The sequence below is a fragment of the Mirounga leonina genome, unplaced genomic scaffold (assembly GCF_011800145.1).
Source record: "Mirounga leonina isolate KUSES-001 unplaced genomic scaffold, KU_Mleo_1.0 Mir_151, whole genome shotgun sequence".
NCBI classification, from domain to species: domain Eukaryota; kingdom Metazoa; phylum Chordata; class Mammalia; order Carnivora; family Phocidae; genus Mirounga; species Mirounga leonina.
The window spans coordinates 7,712,672-7,736,613 of record NW_023270377.1 but is presented as its reverse complement, the minus strand read 5'-3'; the positions used below and the strand labels follow the sequence as shown (position 1 = coordinate 7,736,613).

General features: G+C 53.1%; 2 long non-coding RNA genes across 5 annotated transcripts in view; both read right to left on the bottom strand.

Annotated features, from left to right (window-relative positions):
• LOC118011949 overlaps window positions 1-11,115 on the bottom strand; it is a 45,460-nt gene extending 34,345 nt beyond the window's left edge. Inside the window, exons 1-2 of the long non-coding RNA XR_004679576.1 lie at window positions 10,811-11,115; window positions 9,806-9,891 (exon numbers count right to left, since the gene is read on the bottom strand). This is a non-coding gene — a long non-coding RNA (uncharacterized LOC118011949). The remainder of the gene's footprint in view (window positions 1-9,805; window positions 9,892-10,810) is intronic.
• Window positions 11,116-19,986: 8,871 nt separating this feature from the next.
• Window positions 19,987-23,942, bottom strand: part of LOC118011946 — a 33,846-nt gene continuing 29,890 nt past the window's right edge. For 2 of the 4 annotated variants that reach the window (XR_004679573.1, XR_004679572.1), the window contains 2 exons: window positions 21,758-21,853; window positions 19,987-21,215 (listed from right to left, as the gene is read on the bottom strand). This is a non-coding gene — a long non-coding RNA (uncharacterized LOC118011946). The remainder of the gene's footprint in view (window positions 21,216-21,757; window positions 21,854-23,942) is intronic. The other 2 variants (XR_004679574.1, XR_004679575.1) reach the window with 2 other exon arrangements.

Below are 23,942 nucleotides of genomic sequence, written 5' to 3'. Positions count from 1 at the left end.
AAAACCAGGAAAATCCCGGGCAAACTGCGGCGAGTTGGTCACCCTAGACCCAGGTTTCTTTATAAATGTCTACGTTGGAAAGGGAGCGCCTGGCAGGATAGGGTGTCACGGGACTTGGTGAGCGGCGCTCCAGCGACACATCAGCCCCATTCCTGCCCCTGGCCCGGTGACGAATGCGGGTCCCACTCCGCACACCTCCCTGCCTCAGCCCTGGCCGTGGTTTTGTTCATTCGGCCGTCGGCAAGTGGGAGCCCTGGTCAGAAACTGGCCACTGATGCGTTTGTTCGCCCCATACAGTGTTTCTCAAATTGTGTATTAATTGCTAACACTTTAAAACCAGGAGATTTTAACATAAAATTATGGATTAAAAAAATAGATTTCTGTGTCTCTTAAAAAACCTTGAGGTCTTGGGGTGCCTGAGTGACTCAGTTGTTAAGTGTCTGCCTTTGGCTCAGGTCATGATCCCAGGGTCCTGGGATCGAGCCCCGCATCGGGCTCCCTGCTCGGCGGGAAGCCTGCTTCTCCGTCTCCCACTCCCCCTGCTTGTGTTCCTGCTCTCGCTTTCTCTCTCTCTGTCAAATAAATAAATAAAATCTTTTTTAAAAAAAACCTTGAGGCCTTATTTCTTCAGAGGAACTGCAGTCGAGCTGCCCTCTTTAGAGGGATGCACCTGGCCTGCATAGTGATTGATGTCACCTGCCCGGCCCCCAGAGGCACGCCTTTGCCACCCCGACCCTGCAGGTGGCTCCCATGAGGAAGTGGGATGCCAGGCCGCAAGGGGATGTAGAGACAGGTGTGTCTACACCCTCTTCTCGAGGAGCTGCCACTTTCTGTCGGTGAGACATGAACCGTCCTCACCGTGAAAGCAAAATGCTCAGAGGAGGAAGATTGTCCATTCAGATCCCAGGAATTGGGGTCTTCCAGAGGATCACCTGAGTCAGGCGTGAAAAGACGGGAGCGGTGGTGTCCCCCCGACAGAGGGGACAGGACCACCAGCTGAGGCAGGCCTGAGGCGCGCTTAGCTGGGGAGGGCGGCGGCCAGTTCGAGCTGACCTGAGCCCAGAACAGAGGACAGGTGACCACGTTGCCAGTGTAGACCCCAAATGCTTTCCGCAAATGATTTCTGAACCGGGTAAGCGCCACTCTCTGGCAGGCACGGTCCCAGAGAGACTGCCAAGGTGAAGGAAGGGACGGAAACCAAACTCAAACCAGAGCAGCTGAAGGGATCAGCCGAAAAGCATAACTGCCAAGTGGGCGTGGCTGGACCCGGGGCTCAGCCTTGTCCTCAGGGCTCTGTCTGTCTCTCCAGCTCTGGCCCTGCCACCCCCCTGCTGGCTCCATTCCCAGGCGGCTCAGCCACCTTCCTGCAAAGACAGAGGCCCTTGTTCTCACTAGCTCTGGTAGGTTTGGCCCCCTTGCTCGCTCTCCTGCACCCATCACTGAGGCTTTGGAAATGAAATACCTCATTACCTGGCTTGGGCCTCACACCTACCTGGGGGGCTGAGGGGGTAGGGGTGGGCACCAGGCTCAGCCCAGCAGTGGGGGTTCCCACAGGAAGAGCTGCTGGATCCACACCATTTTGCGTGTTAAAGCGTCGTAAAAGAGTGTGGCCTTGGGGGCCAGGCTGCCTCGAATCCTGCTCTACCTCCTACTAACTGTGTGTGTTACTTTTATCTCCCTATGCCTCAGTTTCCTTATCTGTAAAATGTCAATAATAGCAGTACCTACTGCATCGGGCGGCTGTGAGGGCGACATGAGTTAATGAGTCAAGTTCATAGAACAGTGCCTGGCACGCACTTGAGTGCTCTATGTTGGCAGTCACCGTGATTATAGTTACAGACGCTTCGGTGGACTCCTTGCTAAGGACTGACTTTCCCTGCTTGCTCCAGCCTTCCTCTCTGCTGCGGAATCACAGTCATGTGGGCAAATCCCCCGGGGCAACTTCTCTGTAGGTGGGCCCCCCCCCCAGGCATCCAGGTGCTAGTGCACCCAGGGAGAAGGGCAGACCTGCACGCTGGGGGCTGAGGGTGAGACACGGACAGAAGTGGGAGCACCCCAGCTCTGGATAAAATGCCAGAGGGAGAAAGGAAAGGCCCAACGCAGGAACCTGGGGAAAGGCCCCAGTCCCTGGGCAGAGGGAAGCTGTCGGCAGGCGGGAGTGCTCCCACCCATTACGGGCATGGGGGCCACAGTGCGGGCTGCACATGGAACAAGGGGAGCACTACTGGGGAGGAACAAGGTGGTGGGTGAGGGGGAAAAGAATGAGCAGGAGAGGGGTGCCTGGGTGGCTCAGGCATTAAGCGTCTGCCTTCGGCTCAGGTCATGATCCTGGGGTCCTGGGATCGAGTCCCACATCGGGCTCCCTGCTCGGCGGGAGGCCTGCTTCTCCCTCTCCCACTCCCCCTGCTTGTGTTCCCTCTCTCCTGCCTCTCTCTGTCAAATAAATAAAATCTTAAAAAAAAAAAAAAAGAATGAGCAGGATAATGGGGTGCTGTAGGGAGGGTACTCTTTGGTGTTGAGAACCAAGGCACAGTTATTAATTCACCCCCACAAAGCTGGCAGCTCCTCACTCTTCTCATTGAGGTGCTAGGGTTAACACCTGACAACCACCCACACTCCTCCAGAATCAACAACCAGCTTTTTGGGTGTGTGTTGTGCCGCTGAGAGATGGGCCTGTAAGCAGAGGTTCTGCATAAAGAGACTTTTAGGCTGGGCTGAGCGCCAGCAGGGCAGGCATGACATCCTAGTGTCTGAGCCCGGCTGCGGCTTGGCTTGTGGGAGGGCACCCACAAGTCCTGGCAGACAGCAGGACGGACACTATGCGCCCCCCACCCCCGTGGCGCAGTGAGGGACTCATGCCCCCAGCCGTCCGCGGACAGCCTTCAGTGAGGGCCCCTTCAGAGACGTCGTGGCCAGGTCTGTGCCCGGGGCTCAGGCCTGACCGTCCAACCCCAGTTCCAGAGTGCCGTGGCACTGGCCCGGGTGACCTGGGATTTGCACTGCAGACTCCATTCCCGTCCGCCCCCTCAGCCTCAGAGCCTGTGTTCCAGAGACCCCAACCTGTGTCCAGAGGCTGCAGATTTTTTCCATCTGAGATGTGTGTGTGTTTGCGGGGAGGTGGGGGTAGGGGGACTGCAAATTCAAACTGTGGAAAAAGTTCAAAGATCTTTTTAAAGGGGGGCACCTGAGTCTCAGTCGTTAAGCGTCTGCCTTCGGCTCAGGTCATGATCCCAGTGTCCTGGGATCGAGCCCCACGTCGGGCTCCCTGCTCGGAGGGAAGCCTGCTTCTCCCTCTCCCCCTGGCTGTGTTCCCTCTCTCGCTGTGTCTCTCTCTCTGTCAAATAAATAAAATCTTAAAAAAAAAAGATCTTTTTAAAGAGAAGCTTCATTGTAAGAAAAGTTAGAAACTCGACACCATCTTGAGAATGGTTAAAAAAAGGGAGGGGAGCTAAATCTTGGTCAGTGTTTTTACTTGTTTTCTAAGGACAATGTTATTGTTTAGTCTACAGCCGCTTGCCTAATTGGTTAAAGTCACCATGTGATTGTGGTCAAGTTTATAGGTTTGCCTGGGTGAGGCACAGATTCTATCCAGGAAAGAGTGTCTCCAAAAGAAAGTGACCACAGATAAGGGCAGTCCCCCCCCCCCCCAGGAGGAGGTAACAAAGTGTAAAGGTAAACTAAGGTCTTAAGTACACATTTACATATTTAAATGAAAGACTGGATCCTCTCTGGGCTAAAAGCAAGCCTCATTTCCGAGACCGCCTGGTTCCCGAGCTTCCAGTCCCTAAGAGTGGAGGGTGCGCCCTCTGCTGGAAAGAAGGCAGCACTGGCCTGCAGCAGGAGGGCGCGAGGCCAAAGCCCAGCCTTGAGGATGTTTGCTTGGGGATTTGAGAAACACCCGTGAGAGAAAGGGGGGTTAAAAGAAAATTTTCTTTACTCGCAACACTTCTGACACCAAATGTGTGGGTTTTCCACACCAAGCAATTCTCCAATTCTCTGCAGACACCCACCTGGGTGTCCTACAATTCAATTCTGGCACCAGCTTGAGTTAGCACAAACCCTACGGGTTAAGGGCTCAGTCCCACCAGATTGCCCCACTTCAGGTCCCTGAGTACCCACTCTTCTCTCTAATGTGGCCACAATCAGGGATTCCCACGACTCTCCCCTCAGGTTGGATAATTGGCTAAGAGAACTCATAGAACTCAGGAAAACACTATCACTGATTTATTATAAAGGATATTATAGATGATACAAATGAACAAGCAGATGAAGCGGTACAGAGGGCCAAGTCCAGAAGGGTCTCAAGCACAGGAGTTTCTGTCTCCCAGGAGCTGGGATGTGTCGCCCTTCTGACACGTGGATGCTTTCACCAACCCAGAAACTCTTCAAACTCTCATGTTCAGGGTTTTTATGGAAGTTCCATTATATAGCCATGGCTGATTAAGTCATTGGTCATTAAGCCAATCTCCAGCCCCTCTCCTCCCCCCAGAGGTGGAGAGGGTGCTGAAAGTTTCAACTTTCTAATCCCAGGTTTGGCTCCTTGGTTTCTAGCCCCCCATCTCCAAGAGTCAATTACACAAACTCAGGTATCTTTGAAAGGGGCATATTATAAAGAACAAAAGATGCTCCTCTCACCCCTCTCACCACTCAAGAAATTCTAAGAGTTTTAGAAGTTCTGTGCCAGGAAGCGGGCAGGGGTGAGGCAGAAACCAAATATATATTTCTTATTATTCAGAATAAACTCTAAGATACCACCAATGGAGTTGACTCGAGGTGGCTCTCTGCTCAGCGGGGAGTCTGCATCTCCCTCTCCCTCTGCCCCTCCCCGCCTCTCCCCCACCCGCTCATGCACACACTCTCTCAAATAAATAAAATCTTAAAAAAAAAAGGGGGGGGAACAATGGCAGGAGGACAGAGGGGGATAGACCCTCCCACTGGGGTCACCCCCAGAGCCCAAGATCATGACAATGTTTGTAGAATAGCGCTCCAAGTCAGACCGCAGAAGGCCCAGAGTCCTCCAGAAAGGATCCCACCTTGGCAAAGGCCTTCAAGGGTGGGGTCTGACTGAGGGGGTCTCTGGAAGAGCAGTACCCACTGAACCTGTGCTTGAATGCAGGCTGCTCCCCGCCCCCGGGGCGTCGTCAAATGGACCCTGACATACTAGATGAAGGTCCTACTGATTTCCAGGCTCAGTTTCCTCATCTATAAAATAGGTCTCCCATTTGCCTCACAGGGATGCTATCACCAATAATGCATATTTTTTAAAATAGCATTTAACGGTGGCATGTGACAAATGTCAGTTTTCTCCCTTCCTTGGGGTTTTCTGCATTGTCTGTGTATTGATCAGGAGTCTTTTAATTTGGAAGTGACAGAAACCAGCCTGAAACAGCTTGATGGCCCAGATTGATGGGCCAGGCAGAGAAGGGCTAGGAAGAACTGGCTTTGGAGATGCCCGGGATCAGGGCAATTCTGCCTCTTCTCCAGGCTTCTCTTCCTTGCGGGGAACGTGGCTCCTGAAGGCTCCAGTCCCACAAGCTTGCACTTCCAAGACTAAGAGGAAAGATCTGTTTCCCTGCTCCGGCCTGATAACTCCTCCGGGGGAGTGCTCTGGTTGGCCCAGCCTGGATCACATGTTGGAAAGGCCTTCCTCATCCAGAGTTCCTGGCACCTCCCTGAGCAGGTGGCTCTTGGCACCCTGAGCTGTGTCCCTCCCAGAGAGGAGAAGGAGGCAGTTAAGGAAGCCTGTCCCCTCTTGGCTTTCCTTTGTCCTCACTGCAGGTGGCACTGCTCTAACCTCCCCCTGCAACTCAGTGGAGGCCTTCAGATAAAAACCACCTTTCCCACCAGTCTGTAAATGTTCTACCCACAGTCAGAGGCTTCCTTCGACCATGTGCTTTGGAAAGATCTGAGGCATTCGTAAGTGTACTCCATCTAACTCCATGAATTAAAAAATATTCCTCTGCATCTCTGATTTTTAAATATCAACCAATGAGGAAATAGGATTCACTTAAAACACCTGGTTTGGCCTCTCTGACCACCTGCATTTTATTAGTACTTGTCAAAATACAGTTTCTGGTGAGGAAAAGCACCTCCCACACATGGCCTCCACCACACTGAACTTAAACAAGAGAAGCAAGGTCCTCTAGCAAGAGGAGGAAGTTAGGGTTACCCCTGACCAAAGATGGGTAAGTTGAGGCAGACCAGGGCAGGGCATGATGGCAGATTACTGCCGGCCCCTGCATAGTTCTGGGCTTTGGGATTCCGCACGTAATGATGGGCTGTGGTATGAAACAGAGATGGGAGGGGGACAGAGCAGCCCAAGAACAAGGCCCACGCCAGAAACTCGGCGAGGCGCTCGGCAGGCCCCCCCCTCACCCAGAGGTGGCCTGGTCACACTGCAGCCAGGGCAGGGAGGTGAATGGCACAGCGCAGACACCAGGGGAAGGCACAGGAGCGGAGGAGCGAACCAGGGATGGGAGCAGAGTGGCGTGAGCAGGGCCCGGTGTCTCCTCCCCCAAGGCGGGTGGCCAAGCGAGGCAGAGATTTCCTGGGCGACCCGGAGGGGAGGGGAATGAAAACGCCCCCGTCCGGCCACCCGCTCCTCGTTGCCAGAGCAGGAGCCCAGGTTGGGGCCTGGTGAGAAACGAGACTGGAACGGAAAGCTGGGGCAGTGAGACGGGGTGACGGCAAACAAAGGCCTCTGGCCGGGGGTCGCGCTCAGGCCGCGCGGGGCCCTCGCCGGCCGCCCGAGGCCAGGCGCCGCCGCTTCCTCGCCTGGGCTCGGCCCCCTTCCGCCGGAGCTGGGGGCTGGGGGGCGGGGGGCCCAGCTCCGGGGCGGGGCCGGGGGCGCGGCCCGACGGGCGAGGGGCGGCGAGGACAGCCCCGCCCCGCCCCGCCCCGCCCCGCCCCGCCGTGTCCCTGGCGACCGAGGCCTCAGCGCCGGGGCGGGGGCCGCGCGCGGGTGTCTACGCCGGTTGCTACGCAACGGCCGGGTGACGTCAGGCGATTGAGTTTGGTTCCCAAGGTAACTGGCCGGGCAGCTGGGCCGGGAACTATTTGCGTCTGTCCCCAGAGGGGCTGCGGAGCCTCCGGGGTCTGGCGCAGCGGAGGAAGTGCGCTGCTGGCCCGCGGGCAGGCGGGGGGACAGAACACAGAGGCCCTTTCAGCTCTCGGAGGCCGGCGACCCGGGCGGGGCGGTGTCTGAGCCCTACCGGAGGACGCCCCTCCTCCGCTCCCGGCCGCCCCCGTTTTCGCCCCACGCCTGAGGGGGAGGCCCCCGGATCGGCGGGCTTTGTCTACTTCTAAACGCTCCCCTGGGTAAACTCTAGGAAGAAAGGGGCTTCTGTTTGTAGCGGCCCGGCCCTCCCTGCACACAGTAGGCGCTCAGCACGGCATTCCCGTGGGACCGTGGACGTTCGCTGCCCTCTCAGAACCCCGCGTCAGGTTCTGACCTCCCAACGCCTCCGTACCTGGCCTCCGTGCCCCGGTGAGCTCATCAGCAGGCTGGCTCCATGATTTGGGGGGGCCACAGTGCAAAATTAAATGAGAGGCCCCTTGGTCAAAAATGACCGAGGGACAATGCAGGAAACAAACCCTGGTCCTGCCCACTGAGGACGGACTGCAAGAGCGTGGAAGTGACACGTCCGTGGGAAACTGAGGCAGGGGACATCAGTCACAGAGGAGAGAAGATAAGGCTCAAATCTGGAGTGGAAGAAGGTGAGGGCCAAGACACGGCAGGAGCAGAAAGACCATCAGGTGTGCACAACCCAAGCAGTGACCTAAATCTGAGCAGTGACCAGCTCAAATCAGAGCTGGCCTCAGGTTGCCTGGGGGACCCCTAGGGCTTCAGAGGGGTGTAACTGGGTCTCAGGACTTAGGCGATGCAGTCTAGCCTGGCTTCTCAGGCTCTTCCCTCCTAATGACATCTGTTGCAAGAGGATAACATCAAGCCTCCCACAGTCTGTCTCCAGGGAGCCACCACCACCTCCCCCAGCACAATGGGCCAGACCAGGCTGCATCCAGGAACGTGGATATCTGGGCCCAGGTCTCAAGAGAACTGGTGTGCATTGACATGGAGACCAGCTATTTGCCCAGGAGCCAGGGCATGCTCTGTCCGTCCCACCCAAGGGAAGCATCTGCCCCATCCCTGTAAACCTTCATTTTTGTCAACAGTCTGACTGCTGGCCAGGGGCTTGGAGGACCAGAGGTGTCTAGGCTGTCTTTCCTGGGCAGTGAATTGCCACAGCCTGATCCTCACTGGAGAAAAGCCTGCAGCCCTCGTCCTCTCCTCTCCTCTGGGTGAAGCAGGCTCCGTGATCCCCGTTTCACACACATGACCTGTTCTAGGACGCACCCGGGCTCACCTCCCGCCCAGATTCGCCAGACTCTCCCAGAGGATTCCTTGAGAATGGGTCCTGGGCCTAGGAACCAGAGCTGGTGCGCAGAACCAGCTACACAATTTGGGGGGCCTAGGGCAAAATGAAAATGCAAGGTCCCTTGTTCAAAACCTATTAAGAATGTCAAGATGGGGCAGGGGGCATCTGTCTGGCTCAGTTGGAAGAGCATGCGGCTCTTGATCTCGGGGTCATGAGTTTGAGCCCCACGTTGGGTGTAGGGATTACTTAAAAATAAATTTAAAAATGTCAAGATGGTGACAATTGAGCATTGAACTAAGCATTGGGGCCCTGGGTGACTGCATGGGTTGTACACTCACAAAACCCACACCACCCAGCTGGCAAGTCCTAGACACCAAGCAAGGTGTCTTCCAGCACAGAGTCCAACCTGCTCCCTCTGTCAGGGTCCATCTGTTGGCCTCTCCCCATGCTACAGCCGGCCACCTCTGGGGGTACTTTCCTAACCACCCATTCAACAAAAACAGCTGAGGTTCCTCAGGCCCACCAGATATCGCATGGAGGGATGCGTCCAGTGCTTTCCCATCAAAGGACCCAAATCACAGAATACTTCCAGAAATGTTCATTTATGCAAATGCTGGATGATTGGTTCTCTATTTTCAGCTGAAGAACACTTGCTCTTGAGAAAAATATATAAGGGGCATCTCTGTTAAGATGCTGAAATGTGAAATGTAGCAGCTGATTGATGAGGGTTTGGCACGAATCAACACTCAAATAATATATAAGAACAAAAGTCAAGCGTGTGTTTGCAGCCTCTTAAGGTCTATGGCACACCCACAGTTCAACTCAGTCTGCCCTCAGGGAACCAGGGAAGGGAACCTCTGCCTCAGGCCATTGGATTCATCTTCACCCTAGGATCAGGCCCTGCAATAGGGACAATGGTGAAAGACCTCCCCTGCATGGGAGCTTCCCAAGGTTCAGCTGGGCCTGAAGCCCTACTTCTCCCTCCTTCTCCTGCCACCTTCCCGACCCTTCCATGGATGTGACCCCAGGAGAGCTCCCTGATAAACCTCCTGTACACTAGTCTATGAAGTCTCTCACCCACCGGAGGCACCCATGGGCCCTTCCCACCTCTTTAACTGCCCTATAACAGTTGTTCTTTCATTTGTTCAACAGATCTTCACTGAAGGCCTACTATGCACCAGATGGTGTTATAAGTCCTGGGGGTAAAGCAGAATAAGGCAAGTAAACACTCTGCCTTCATGGAGCAGACATAAAGCAACCAAAAATATAATGCAATAACATCGAACTTAGAAGTTCTATTAAAAATAAACAACAACAGAATGATACAATAAAGAATATCTGATCTGAGCTGGGGGCAGGTACTTTAGATCAAACTTCCTCTGGGTCAAGGAAGGCCTCTCTGAGGAGGCAATATGAGGCCAGGCACTCACCAGTTTGAAGGACAAGCATCGACCAGGCAAGTTCAAAGGCTCTCAGGTAGGAAGTTGGGTTGTAGGGTTCACAGGAACAAATGGTCCTAGAATAAAGCAAGCAATGGGAGGGGCACCTGGGTGGCTCAGTTTGTTAAGCGGCTGCCTTCGGCTCAGGTCATGATCCTGGAGTCCTGGGATCAAGTCCTGCGTGGGGTTCCCTGCTCATGGGGGAATCTGCTCCCTCTGACCCTCCCCCCTCTTGTGCTCTCTCGCTCTCTCTCAAACAAATAAATAAATCTTTAAAATAAAAAAAAAAAGCCAGCAATGGGAGATGAGGTCAGAGGCAAGGCCAGATGATTCAGGGCCTGGAAGAAGAATCCAGAAGAATTCAGCTCTTATTCCGAATGAGGTGGGAGCCATGGGGCAGTTTTAAGCAGGGCAATTATGGCAGTCACCTGTTTAAAGCCTCACTCTGGCTACTGGGCAGAGACAGGACTCACTATGTGTTTCACCTGCTCTTTGGCACGTGTTTGCCCTTTGGCCTGATTGTTACTAACTGGTATTTGTGCAATAGCCTCTCAGCTCCTTGAGGTTGGAGGCCAGTCCTGAGACGTGTTTGGATCCCCGCACCACCTTGCACTGAGTAGGTGCTCAATAAATATTTACAGGTCAACCAGCTGACCCATCTGTGTCCCCAGTGATCTTCTGGAGTCTTGCTTCTTGGACCAGCATCAGCGCCACCTGGGAGCTTAGAGGAAAGGTAGAAACCCAGGCCCCCCACCCAGGCCTCCTGAATCAGAATCTGCAATTTAATAAGATCCCCCAGAAATTCGGATGCATGGTAAAGTTTGAGAAGCACTTCTAAAGAGCAGAATAACTGGAGGGCCAGACAAGGAGGTGGGAAGGTGGAGGTGACCCAGGAGGTGAACCCACGAGGATTAAAGTGAATCCCTTAAAGGTTGCAACCACCCTGAGTCACTGAGTCTGAGAGGAGCTCGGACCAGTAAAAAAGCTAATACTTACTGGGTGCTTTCTATGGTCAGACACCGGTTTCTCAATCTTTTACACGCATTAACTAATTCAGTCTTCACGACAGCCCTCCAAAGTGGTACTATTACAACCACCATGCCCATATTGCAGATGAAGAAACCGAGGCCCCGTGAGGTTGAGGTTATTCCAGAATCTTCAGCAGGTACACGCGCATTTGGCGGTGCCCGGCGGTTAGAGCAGGGCCTGTTCTGATTGGTGGCTGCCTGCCCTACTGATTATTCAATGTTTTGAACGTCGCCCTGGTTACCGAGCTGCATGGAAGACTCGGGATCCAAATCAGTCCACCGCGCTGGAGCCCCAAACCACGATCCTCTATCCAACTAGCGCCATCACCACCCAGATACAGCACACCGCAGGGACAAGTAATGTGTGTCAAAATGTTTTGCAAGCTATAAAACCCAGTGTGATCGCTAAGTGCGTAGAGTCCTCCGGGGCAGAATTGCGAGAAGCCTGTTAAAGCTGCAGAAGCTGGGCCGCCAGAGGTCAGAGGAGAGACTGCTATGGGGGCGCAGCAGTTTCTCTGCTTGCTCCAAGGGGAAACTGAATCAGAAGGAAAGGCCTCCCTGAGTGGAGCCCCCAGGATCAGCCCTGAGGAGGCTCTAACTTGCCAGATACCCTCAGGCACTAATCACGTTAGCCTGGGCGTGTCTTCAAAGACTGACGGGACCCTCCTGGTATCGACCACTAGAGGGCGCTGCTCCCCAGCCTTCGCCCCATTGGACCCCACCTGCTCACAAGAAACTAGGACTTGGAAGGAGTCCTAGTGAGCAAGCACCAGGGACTTCGAGAAATGGAAAAGGAGGGAAGGCATGAGGGAAGCGGGACTTATACACCCTTTCAATCCCCAGAACACTCTGGTGCAGGAGCTCTTGTTCCCATTTTACAGATGAGTTATCTGAGGGCCAAATATGTTGGACAAGATTCCCCCAAACCAGGACGTTAGGGAGAGGTAGGGCTGGGTCATCTGATTCCAACCTCAGTTCCCAAGGGGACCACAAGTAGATGTCAGCTCGTCTGACCCTGTCATGTCGCTGGTGTCCCTGCTTCTGTTGACCCTGTGTTCTGAGCAGAAGCCAAAACCTCTACGTTGCTGTATTTTCCTCCTGTATTCCAGCACCAGTTCCAACAGCCAGCACTCAAAAACGGCCCCTTCCTGAAACTTTTGAGGTCATGGTCTCCTGCTTCATTGTCCTCCGGCCTTCAGGGACCCCCACCTGCCGCCCCAACACAGCAGCCTCGGATTCTGGCAGATTCTGGGGTCTCCTCTGATCCCTGACCCTCTGATCCTAGCCCCAAATTCTATATCCCTTCCCCACCCTAGGGACCCCACAGGTTTAGGCTTTGCCCCCTGGTACCCCACGGCAGGGAGCAGCACAAATAAACAAGGGGACATTTGAACCAAGAAGAGCCTGTGGTTGCGGCCAAAGACTTTTTTCTCCCACCAACTCCTTTTATGGCCTCTGGGTCCAGTTCCTTCTTCATAACAAGTCGGAGCTGGAAAAGGCCTCCGGAGTCGTTAGGTCCGACGTGAACCAACACTTTCCTTCTCTACATAAAAAACCCCCGCCGTGCTGCAGCCAGGTTCACAAGACGAGCTAGGCCAGGGCAGGAAGCGTCCCGCACAGGAGGGAAACTCCAGTCCCGGGCGGAACCTGGGCACGTCGTCCGCCCAGGTGGCCCAGTCCCCGCACCTGCAATACGGAGTGGGGGTGGGGGCCCAACCGCCGCTTCGACTAAGGTCCCGCCCCCAGCTTCTGAGCTTCTGTTTCTAAACCCCGGGACCGCCCTAACGAACATCTCTTTCGGCCCCTCTCGGCCGGCCCCTTTCTTTCGCTCTGCCCTGGGAGCTCTGGGCAGCCCGCGCGTGTCTGTGCGCACGTGCGTGTAAATGATCCTGTATGTGCAGGAGGAGCGTGTGTGCGCCTCCGAACACGCGCCCGGGCCGATGCGCGGGTCTGCGTGCGCCCCCTACGGTTTGGCCACCCCCGGCTGCCGCAGCTGCCAGGGGGCCGTGTGCAGCGCTGCGTGTGCCGGGCGGGTAGCAGCCCGGGCCACCCTTCCGTCGCCTCGCGGCCGAAAGCGTCCGGACCACGGGGGCTGCTGCTTCTCTGGCCCCAGGCACGGGCCTCCCTTCCCGATCCAGCATTTTCTGTTTTCCCGGGCCTCCACCCCGCCCCTCGTCCTCCGCCCGCCAGGAGCGCTCCGGGGCGGGGGCTGGGAGCAGCCCCGCCCGGCCCGGCCGGCGAGGGTGGCAGGGCTGCGGGGCGCGCGCCTCCTCTCCCCTGCCGCCCCCGCCCCGGCGCCCCGCTGGGTTTTTCCATGACTGCATCCGGCCGCGGGCCGCCTTTGTTCCCGCCGTCCTTACGAGCTGGCCCGCCTCTCCTGTGTGCGCCGGGGTTTTTCCAGGGCTCAACTGGAGCATGGCGGAGGCGCGTCCTGCGCCCGGGTCGGGCGGCGCCCCCGGCAGGACCCCCGCGATCCCCAGCGGGAAGCCGAGCCCTCTCCGGACATAATGCTCCGTCCCTCCTGTCCCTAAAGCCAAGGCCTGCGGCCCTTGTGCGCAGTTGGGTACATTTGTGTGCAAAGTTGACCACCTGGCCCGCGCGCCTCCGCTCTTCGGGAAGCGCGTTTGGTGCCCCGTGTCCCTCCCCTGGCTGCGCGTTGTGCGGCGGTCAGATGGGTGCAGTGTTTGCGGAGCCAGAGCCGGGCCGCCCCGGCCTCCGGCTCGTAGAAGGGCCTCACATTTCCCCCAAAGGGCAGGAGGCGCAGTCGGGGAGGGAGGAGGCCTGGCCTGGCCGACCCCACCGCGGGGGGGGGGGGGTCCCAGGCGCGCACCGGACCAGGCAGAGCTGGGAGACACCGAGCGTCCACCGCGTGCAGGCGGCCCCCGCCCCCACGGGAAAGCGGGCACACTCGTCGCAGCAAGCGCCAGAGCGCGGGGGACTCCTCCGGGCCCGGAGCCCCCTCCGCAACAGCAGGGAGGACGGGGAGCTAGGCGGGAAAGGGGGGTGGTGGTCTAGGGAGTGAGAGCAGGCACGGGATCCTCACGGGCCGCGTGGGCACTGTGTGCCCGCAGCCCCATCCTGTCCACACTGCCGGAGCCAGTCGGCCCCCGCGGAGCTCCGTTCAGTTTGGTCTCTGGGGAACGGTGGCATTGCGCCCCCGGGGAGCCTCTCAGCTGTTACTCGGCCATGTTGGCGGGAAAAGCGGAGGAAACACTGTGTTTGCTTCTGAGTGAGGCTTGCTGAGCCCTACCACAGAAGGCGGACTCGCAAGGTGGCCTCCAGCCCGGGGTATGGGGGTGAGGGGGGCGTCTGGGCAGAGGAAGCATTTCTGCATTAAGCGGGTGTCTGGCTGTGGGGGGAGGTTGGAGTCCGTGGCTGGCCCCTCCCCACAGCCGGACAGGAGGCGGCCTCACGTGGCTAAAGATCAAGAGGTAGGGGTGGGAGGAGGAGGAAGGATAAGGAACCATCCAGATCCAGGGAGGCCCCGGGCGCTCTCTCTGTGGGGGTAGGAGGGAGTGCCGGCTCCTTTCCTCCTTCCCTCCTTCCCTGGTGCCTTATCTTGTTTTCTCAGCAGTCATGGGGGAGCCTGACCACCCTGAAAGGGTGGCTGGAAGCAGGACGGAATCCAGGCCCCCCGATGGTGACATCCTGGCTTCTCCTTTCTTCTCACCACACCCTGCCAAGGGGTGCAAGTCGAGTTCAAGGTCTTAGGCAATAGGAGTGGTTCAAATGGCAAACCACAGTTCTTACCAGTCCTACCTGGCCGGGGTTGGCAGTGGGGACAGCAGGTTGGAAAGAGAATCTATCCGCTGACAACAGCACTCAGCTGTGCCTTTGTCCCCAGCTGTCTTGTCCACCATTTGCCCTTCATTCTCTCTGCTCTTGACCAGGCTCAGAATCTTAATCCCAGGCCTCAACCGTTATCCCTGAGTTCTCTCATCTATAAAATGGGGATACGAAGGGTGTCCGTCGGTTAGATGAATGTATATGTGTTTAATATATGTAAAGAGCCTGGCCCATAGCAAATACTATACAAACATTTGCTATCATTATTTAAAGTTAAGCGACTCGTCTAAGGTCCCACAGTAAGTGGCTAAGTTTTGATTCCAGCCCAGGTCACCTGGTTTCAGAGCTGTGCAAGCCCAATTTTGCACTAGCAGAATTGGGAAACAGTACCCATGTACATAGCTCATCTGCAAAGTAGGGGAAATCATAGGTGTTGGGGGTAGGAGACATTTTTCTAGGGAAGGGCCCACATTCATAATAGTGATGTCTGACCTAGTTCCCACTTTGTGGCTGTTACAATTGGTATATGGCTTTTTAAAATTACATATGTTAATCGAGAAATTTACGACAAGCCGATAATTACCTTGATGGTAGAAAACTCTAGGTCCTTCCAGCAGTAATGCGAATCCTAGGACATTTCATTTCATGTTTATTGATTTGTTTTTTGCCTGGCCTTGCGGCAGATGCTGTGGGGGCAGGGAGAGCATTCTTGGGAGGCACAGAACTCACTTCACTGCCTTCTTGTGACAATATCTATGTCTCTGTAATGGTGATATCTTTAAGTGCCAACAAGACTAGTTTAATTAACTAGCCATTAATAGCTGATGGGCAGACCCAGATGGTCCCATGATCTTCTTGCCTCTCTAAAACCAGCTGGCTAAATGAGGGTGGGACTTGTTCTAACCAATGGAATAAGGCAAAGGTGACGGGATGGCTATGGTCATGTGCATCTGATTACATTATATGAGATTGCAATGACCATCTCGCTCCGATACCTCCCCTCACTGGCTTTGAAGAAGCAAGCTGGGGGCGCCTGGGTGGCTCAGTCGTTGGGCCTCTCTGCCTTCGGCTCAGGTCATGATCCCAGGGTCCTGGGATCGAGCCCCGTGTCTGGCTCCTTGCTCGGCAGGAAGCCTGCTTCTCCCTCTCCCACTCCCCCTGCTTGTGTCCCTCTCTGGCTGTCTCTCTCTCTCTCTCTGTCAAATAAATAATAAAAAAGAAGAAGAAGAGAAGGAAGCTGCCGTGTTGTGCCCAGCCTATAGAGAGGGTGGGATACTGAGATACCAGCTGACACAGGCGAGAAACTGAGGCCTCTGCCCAACAGCTTGCAAGCAGATCCTGCCCCAGTCAGGCCGCAGATCGAAGTCCAGCAGAAGATCCAGTTAACCCTTGCCCAGACTTCCAGGGAGAAACTGCGAGCTAATACATGTGTATTGTGTTGAGATATTACATCTGATGTATTGTTATGCAAGAGCAGAGCACTAATGCAGAATCTGTTAGGGGAAAGGTCCTGCAAGGGACTATGAAGGGATGCGGAAAAAGTGTAAGGGATTCCGCACTTCAGGAGCTCCCAGGCAGCCCAAGTGAGAAAGGAAACATGGCATGGTTTCACTCTGACAAAAGGAAAGTCATGTTTCTGAAGAAGCCACTTGGCTCCTGAGTCGAAGAATTTGTCACATGGACTCTAGAGTCTATGAACAGCGTGCAGAGTCTGCAAGGCCCAGACCTACCTGCAGCTCAAGATCCACCCCCTCATTCTGCCTCCCTTCCTGCCTGGCCTCTTGCCACATCACTGCCCTCTTTCTGGACTGCTCTTCTCCCTTCTCTGCTCACTGACTCTTCCATTTCAAGGACCAGCTTGACCTGCGGCCTCTTTTAGGAAGCTTTCTTTAATTCCCTGGCAGAATTAACCACTTCCTTTTGATTTCCCAAATGTTTGTTATCAAAGGCATCATCTTGTATTATTCGTTTCTGATTTTTTTTTACTGAGCACCTACTAAGTGCTAGGCCTCCTGTTAGGTGCAAGAGGTACTGTCCAATATAGTACAGAGCTGTCCTTGGGGACTCAGGCCTGGTGGTGGCAGTACCTGTCCCGGGCCCATCCTTTCCTGCACACAGGCCAGGCCCCACCTCTGCATCCGCGGCGCTCAGCAAACACGGCCGCCGTCTTCGTGTCGATGAAGGCTCTGCAGGCTTTCCTCTGGTATCTCATGAGGGGTTCCTGGCCTCGTGGCAGGCTTTTTGGGGAGTGAGTCAACTGTCAAATACGCTCCCAAGTAGCTGAATCAGTTGGCCATTATGATGTAGTGATGTCCATGGGACCTCCACATTCAACATGTTGGCAGCAAATGTCAGCAGAGATGGACTTAGTTTACCTGTAATTGATATAGGGCTTTGGGGGCTGTTATTAATAGAGTCAGTGGCATTTTAAGGTTGTTCGAGGCTCCACAGTATGGGGAGATTGTGATCTCCTGTGCTGGTGATAGGAGATGTATGCATCTAACTTATCTAAAAATTGAAGGATGTTAGCAGCACGTTAGAAAGAAAGGAGGCCAAGACATGGCCTTATTAGTCCTGGTGGCCTGGCACCTCGGCTAGGAGTTTATAAAATGGGATTTTCAATTCCCTTGTAACCTGTGGCAGCCCTAACTGACATGACTTCGAAGGCCGCTGCCCATGCTGTCAGGTGGAGTTTGGAAATGTCTGAGGGCCCCAGAGGGCACAGACTGGCATTTCGCTGTTGCCAGGGGAGCGGCCGCTCCATCCTTTCACTGTGCACCCCCCCAAAATTTCCGACCAATCCTAGGCAAATGTTTGGTCCCTTGTTTTCCATTTCCAAGCATCCTGGCCCTACGGGAGGGAAGGGATGGTACCCCCAGGCCCCCATCAGTGGGGTCCTAGCAGCCCATCCTGGGGCTGCCCTCCAGACCCTGCATCTTGCTGTATATCTGATGGATTTCTCTGGCTGTGGCCCATCTTGCACCTGGGGCCTCCATTATCTCTGCCTAGAATTTCCAAGCCACTCCCCCAATCCTCCAGTGGGAACTCCCACCCCACCTCCAGACATAGACCAGGGCTTCTAGGGGTCCTTTTTTGGAGTATGATGAGCTTCCTGGAATCTGACCAGAGTTCTGCTTCATTCCCTGGAACTTGTTTACTATGGACTGTGGCCTCTCCTGGGGGTGGTGGTGAGCCTTCTCCCCAGTGATGAGGAGCCAGCCTCTTGTTTGTTTCCTCACTGCCCCGGTTTGCCCTCCTTCCCTCCTGGGCAGAGCGGATGACCCCCCTTTAATTTCAGCTGTAGGGGAAAAAGTCTCAGGAATGGCCTAAAAAGCTGCCCCTCAGCCCCATAATCTAAAAGACCCTCCCGTGAACGGTGCCCCTTCTAGACTGTCCCCTCCCCCAGCCTCCCTAGAGTTGGACCATTTTTAGGGTCCTATCTTCATACCCATTTTTCTGCTTCATCCATGGAGTTTGGTGACCCGAGTTTTGGCCTGAAGTCTTGGCTGAGGGCCTGGCGTCTTGACTGAGGGCCTGGCATGCTTTGACTCCCCTCTCAGACTCGGCACAAGGTTCTAGAAGGACTGCCTGCTGCTGCACTGTGTGTGCCTGGCCCCAAACCCCACTCCCAGGACGTCACTCCACTGAGGCCACACTGAAGACATCTCTCCAGGCTCTGTTCTCTTCCTCAATCAGACAGTTCTGCCCCAGGCAGTTTCCAGCTGATGATATGGGATTAATAAACACAGCAGGAAGTCTTTGTTCTTAAAAAAGAAAGTTCTCTTTAAAAAAAAAAATACTTATGCACACAACAAAACATTCAAAAAGCCAAAAAAAAAAAAAAAAATTCTCTCCAATACCCGTGTTCTTCAGTTCCATTCTGTACAGGTAACTATTTTTGGTGTTTCTTGTTTCTTCCAGACATTTCTAAGCCCTCACCCTGCCTCGCACCCCATCCCCACCACGGAACAAAAAGCCCTGATTTGGAGTGTTTGCCAATTTTCATGGTGTAAATACTCCCACCATGGCTGATTTCAAGCTACCAACATGATGTCCGTGAATGTGGAGTTAAGAAATAGGCAGGATCAGCTAGGGATGGGAACCGGCTCCAGCTCTCCATGGTAAAATTAGGTGTACATCATTAAACACACAGCCAGACACACACAAATAGAATCATAGGACACCTTCACTTTTCTTCTTACATTGTACTGAACCAACTTCCCGGGAAGATGAAGCCAAGTAGAGCAAGCACCACCGTGGAGCGGATCTATTGACCCATCTGTTCCTCAGAGAAGACGATAGATGGGGAGCGTCTGTCATTGAGAAGCGTGAGGCAGAAAAATACGAGGGGCATCAGGTAAACCACAGGGTAAGAGCTTTTAAGAACCTAGTGAGTGAGGGGCACCTGGGTGGCACAGTGGTTAAGCATCTGCCTTTGGCTCAGGTCATGATCCAGGGTCCTGGGATCGAGCCCCGCATGGGGATCCCTGCTCCGCGGGAAGCCTGCTTTTCCCTCTCCCATGCCCCCTGCTTGTGTTCCCCCTCTAGCTGTGTCTCTCTCTGTCAAATAAATAAATAAAATCTAAAAAAAAAGAAAAAGAAAAAAAAGAACCTAATGAGTGAGGTGTCATTTTTGAAGAATAAAAACTTCGGTTTGAGTAAATCTTGAAGGATGGGTTAGCCTGGTGGTGGGTATTGAGGAGGGCACATTCTGCATGGAGCACTGGGTGTTATGCACAAACAATGAATCATGGAACACTTCATCTAAAACTAATGATGTAATGTATGGGGATTAACATAAGAATAAAATAAAAAAAAAAAAAGAAAGAAATAACATCTTAACCTCTAATGGAGTACTTAGGAGTTAAATGAACCCTTCATTCAGGACAGGATTTAAACGGTTCTGCCAGAAACAAACAACAAAACAAAAACAAAACGTTTCACCTACCTCCTTTTAAAAACTTCAAATGATTGATCCAATTTCCCAGCTAGAGAGAATGGAGGAATCTGAAAACCCAGAGAGAGGAGCCAAATGAGGGGCGTCCCATGCAGGCATGTGACCTTGGGCTTCCTCGGTGTTCTTCAGAAGCTGTGGACATCCCAGCCCCGACATCCGCCAAATGACTCACTTTGGTGGCTCCCCACAACTCCCTCTGAGCGCCATTAGGAAACATTTATTTTATTTTGTTTTTGGGGGGTTTTTAAAAAGATTTTATTTATTTATTTGACAGAGAGAGAGAGAGCGAGAGAGGGAACACAAGCAGGGGGAGTGGGAGAGGGAAAAGCAGGCTTCCTGCGGAGCAGGGAGCCCGATGCGGGGCTTGATCCCAGGACCCCTGGATCATGACCTGAGCCGGAGGCAGACGCTTAACGACTGAGCCACCCAGGTGCCCCAAAACATTTGTTTTTTTGAAACCAAGCCCTTGAGAAGGGATTTCAACTCCCTGGGTTTCTGAGTGACTTCCTCTGTGGCTGGCTTGTCCCTCTGCCTCCTGGCACCTCTTGTCAAGCATTTTGAGCTTCCAGCAGTCTTTGTCAGAAAGACGATAATTAGGGCTGGTGTCCACCTGGGCTCCACTGGTCGGGGTTATTGTCTGGAAAGCTGCAGTTGAAATGGAGTTTTGTATACTTCAGAGGACAGAAGGTAACCTTCGGGATCCAAACGGGCATCATGCCATGCTGGCTTCTGTGAGGGCCGCTCTCTAAATCCCAGGAATAGAGAAGGGGATCCATGTTGAGCATTAGAACCACAAACTATTAGTTTATGGGAAAGGAATAGCTTCTAAAGGATCCATCTTGTGCCCAGAACTGAGCAAATGCTAAGACATACAAGTGTATAAGGATCCCTGGATGTCCCCCCCCCAGCAGCATTGGGGTTTCCTTTGAAGCATGTGGCTGAACCCCTTTGGGAAGCAATCCTTCAGGCCCCATCTTTTCCAGGGATGTATCTCAGGCAAAGCCATTGCTAATGGGATTATGGGAATCTATAAATGGCTATGTACAGCTGAGAAGAATAGACAAAGTTCGGGAGACTGTGAGGTTGGAACGAGATGGCAGAGAACTGTCTTCTGCTCACCATCCATCCATGAGGACAAGGCTGTCTCAGTTTGTTTAGGGACCAGCGGGAGGAGACCTGGATCTTTATGAGGGCCAGACAACTCAGAGATGGCTTCCCTGTGTTGAGAGAGCTCAAGATGGCTAGCCCACCACTTTAACTGGATCAGGGGCGGTGCGGAGAGGGGTGTAAAAACTTAGAACCCAAGATTTGGTGTCTAAAAGCCACAGGCTGCTAAAGAAAAGAGGCTTGCTGTGGGAAGAAAGGTCACAGTCTTTGGATTTAGTCCGCCATGTGGCCGTGTTCTAAGATATGGGTTATTTAGCTCATGGGCAGGTATGTTTCAGAACATCCTTGGGGACAGGAAAAATATACGGTCATTTATTTCTGGGGAGTTCAGGACTGAGGAATTCTCAAGTGGATTTACTCATGTCTCCAGGGCTAGACTTGCATCATTCACTCAGGCCGAGGGCTGGTAAAGCAGAAGACGTCGTTCCTCTCAGTAGACAATCTCTGCACATTCCACCGCCTTCTGCAGGGAGAGCAGAGAGTTTCTTCCAGGGCTGACCCAAATGAAACTCAGCGTGGGCAGAGGGCTGGCGGGAGTGGGGAACCCAACAGAGAATCAAGGGGGATAGCTTGAAGGACCACGCAGAGCACAGGGGGTCCTGCGTGGGTTTGTCATTCAGGATCGAGATGGAGGAAAAGTCGATGCTGCATCACATTCAAGACGATTGGGGACAGAACAGAGTGACTGGAAAATAGGTAAGGAAAATAAATCTGAAAAAATAGTAAATCTGAAAATACCAGATGCTGAGGATATGTGGGAAATGGGTATTTTTTTTTATTTAAGATTTTATTTATTTATTTGAGAGAGAGAAAGAAAAAGAGAGCACGAGAGGGGGGAAGGTCAGAGGGAGAAACAGACTCCCCGCCGAGCAGGGAGCCCGATGCAGGACTCGATCCCGGGACTCCAGGATCAGGACCTGAGCTGAAGGCAGTCGCTTAACCAACTGAGCCACCCAGGCGCCCCAGGAAATGGGTATTTTTAAACACTGCTGTTGACAGTATTACCGAATGGCAACACTGGGTAAGCTGAAGGTGTAGGTATCCCAGACCCAGCACGCGCTCCCGGCTGCATCCTTACCAGAGGTCTTTAGCACAAGTGTTCTGGAAAACAAGCGCAAAGATATTTTCTCTTTACAAAGATATTTCTTGAAGTACTGTTTGTAATAGCACAAAAAGTGAAAACAATCTGTCTCCCGCAGAAGAAAGGACAAAAAGAACTCTAACTTGCTCATGGGAGGTATTCTACATTGCAGTTAAAATGAATGAACTAGGTCTTCATGTATCAACATGTAGAATGTCAAAAATATATTGCCTTAGAAAAGCAGGTTGCAAATATGGTATGCACAGTGATTCCTTTTACTTAAAGTTTCAAAACACATTTAAAGAACGGTACTGTTCTTTTCAAAAATGCATTTGGGAGGGGGGCCCCTGGGTGGTGCAGTCAGTTGAGCGTCCAACTCTTGGTTTCAGCTCAGGTCATGATCTCCCCGCATTGGGCTCTGAGCTCAGCGAGGAGTCTGCTAAAGTTACTCTGTCCCTCTGCCCCTCCCATGCTCACTCGCTTTCCCTCGCTCTCTCAATGAATAAATAAATCTTTTTTTAAAATTTTTATTTATTTATTTATTTATTTGACACAGAGAGCACGAGTGAGGGGGAGCGGCAGGGAGAGGGAGAAACAGGCTCCCCGCTGAGCAAGGAGCCCAGTGTGGGACTCGATCCCAAGACCCTGGGATCATGGACCCGAGCCAACAGCAGATGCTTAATTGACTGAACCACCCAGGCGCCCCTCAAGTGAATAAATAAATCTCTAAAAATTTTAAAAAGTAAAGAATTATAATTCATTTAGGGGTGCTTGGCTGGCTCAGTTGGTAGAGCATGGGACTCTTGACCTCGGCGTTGTAAATTCCAGCCCCACACTGGGTGTAGAGATTACTTGAAAATAAAATCTTTCACAACAACAACAAAATGCATTTATAATATGTAGCAAATAACAGAAACATACACGGGGGTCATTTTCACCCACCTCAGGGAAGTGGTTACCTCTGAGAAGGAAGGAAAAGCCACACAGGGCTTCAGCTATTTTTGTAGAGCTTTATCTCTTAAAAAAAATAATATGAAGAAAATAAGGCAAACATCTGTCTAATCTCAGTGTCTATCTTCCGATGTCCCTCCATATTACATTTTATACTTGTGGTAGGCTGAATAATGGCCCCAAAGATGTCCCTCTATGTCCTAATCCGCGGAATCCATGCATACTCTACCTCATGTGGTAAGAGGGACTTTGCAAGTATGAGTAAATTAAGGATCTTGAAAGAGGGAGATTATCCTGAATTATCCTGGGCCCAGTGTAATCACCAGGTCCTAATAAGAGGGAGGCAGGAGGGTCAGTCAGAGAGAAGAGATGGGACGGTGGAGATAGAGGTTGGAGGGATGTGCTTTGAAGATGTAAGAAGGGGCTACTAGCCAAGGAATGCAAACAGCCCCTAAAGGCCAGAAAAGGCTAGACAACAGATTCTTCCCTGAAGCTGCAGAAGAAATGCAGCTCTGTCAGCATCTTGGTTTTGGACTCTGACACCCAGAACTGTAAGAGAATAAATCTGTGTTGATTTCAGCCACTAAATGCATGATAACTTGGCAGAGTAGCAATGGAAAACGAATGTTTCACAATGCAAAAGTTTGTTTGCTTTTCTTTTATGATAGTAAGTTAGAAGAAGGGTAGTAAAGCCTAAATCCCTTCTTCCTGTACCTCCTCCTTCAGAGGAGGTTGAGCTATTCAGGAATGCTCCTCATCCCCCAGCCTCTATATTTAGGAGACTGAGCTGTGTGCCCATCTCAGTTAGGCCCTGGAGTTTCTGGAAGCCCTAGCTGTCAGAACATGTCCAGAGCATTGGGGTGAGCCACACCCCAGGAGAACTTCAGGAGCTGGTTCCTCCCTCCCTGGAAGGTAAAGCTGCCAGAAGCCCACAGACATCTGAGGTGCCTTCACCCCTCGACTTGGGTCAGTGCCCTCCCGGGGGGAGTTCAACAGGGGGATGCAGCTGAGATCTGACGGGAGCAGGTGTGAAGTCTGGCCAAGGAGACATTTGTTGAAGAAGCTGACTGGAAGAGAGACTGAGAGGAGAGAGGGTTAAAGGCATGTAATGATCCAGAAAGACTTGTTTTCAGGAAGAGAAACACCTGGGTATATCTG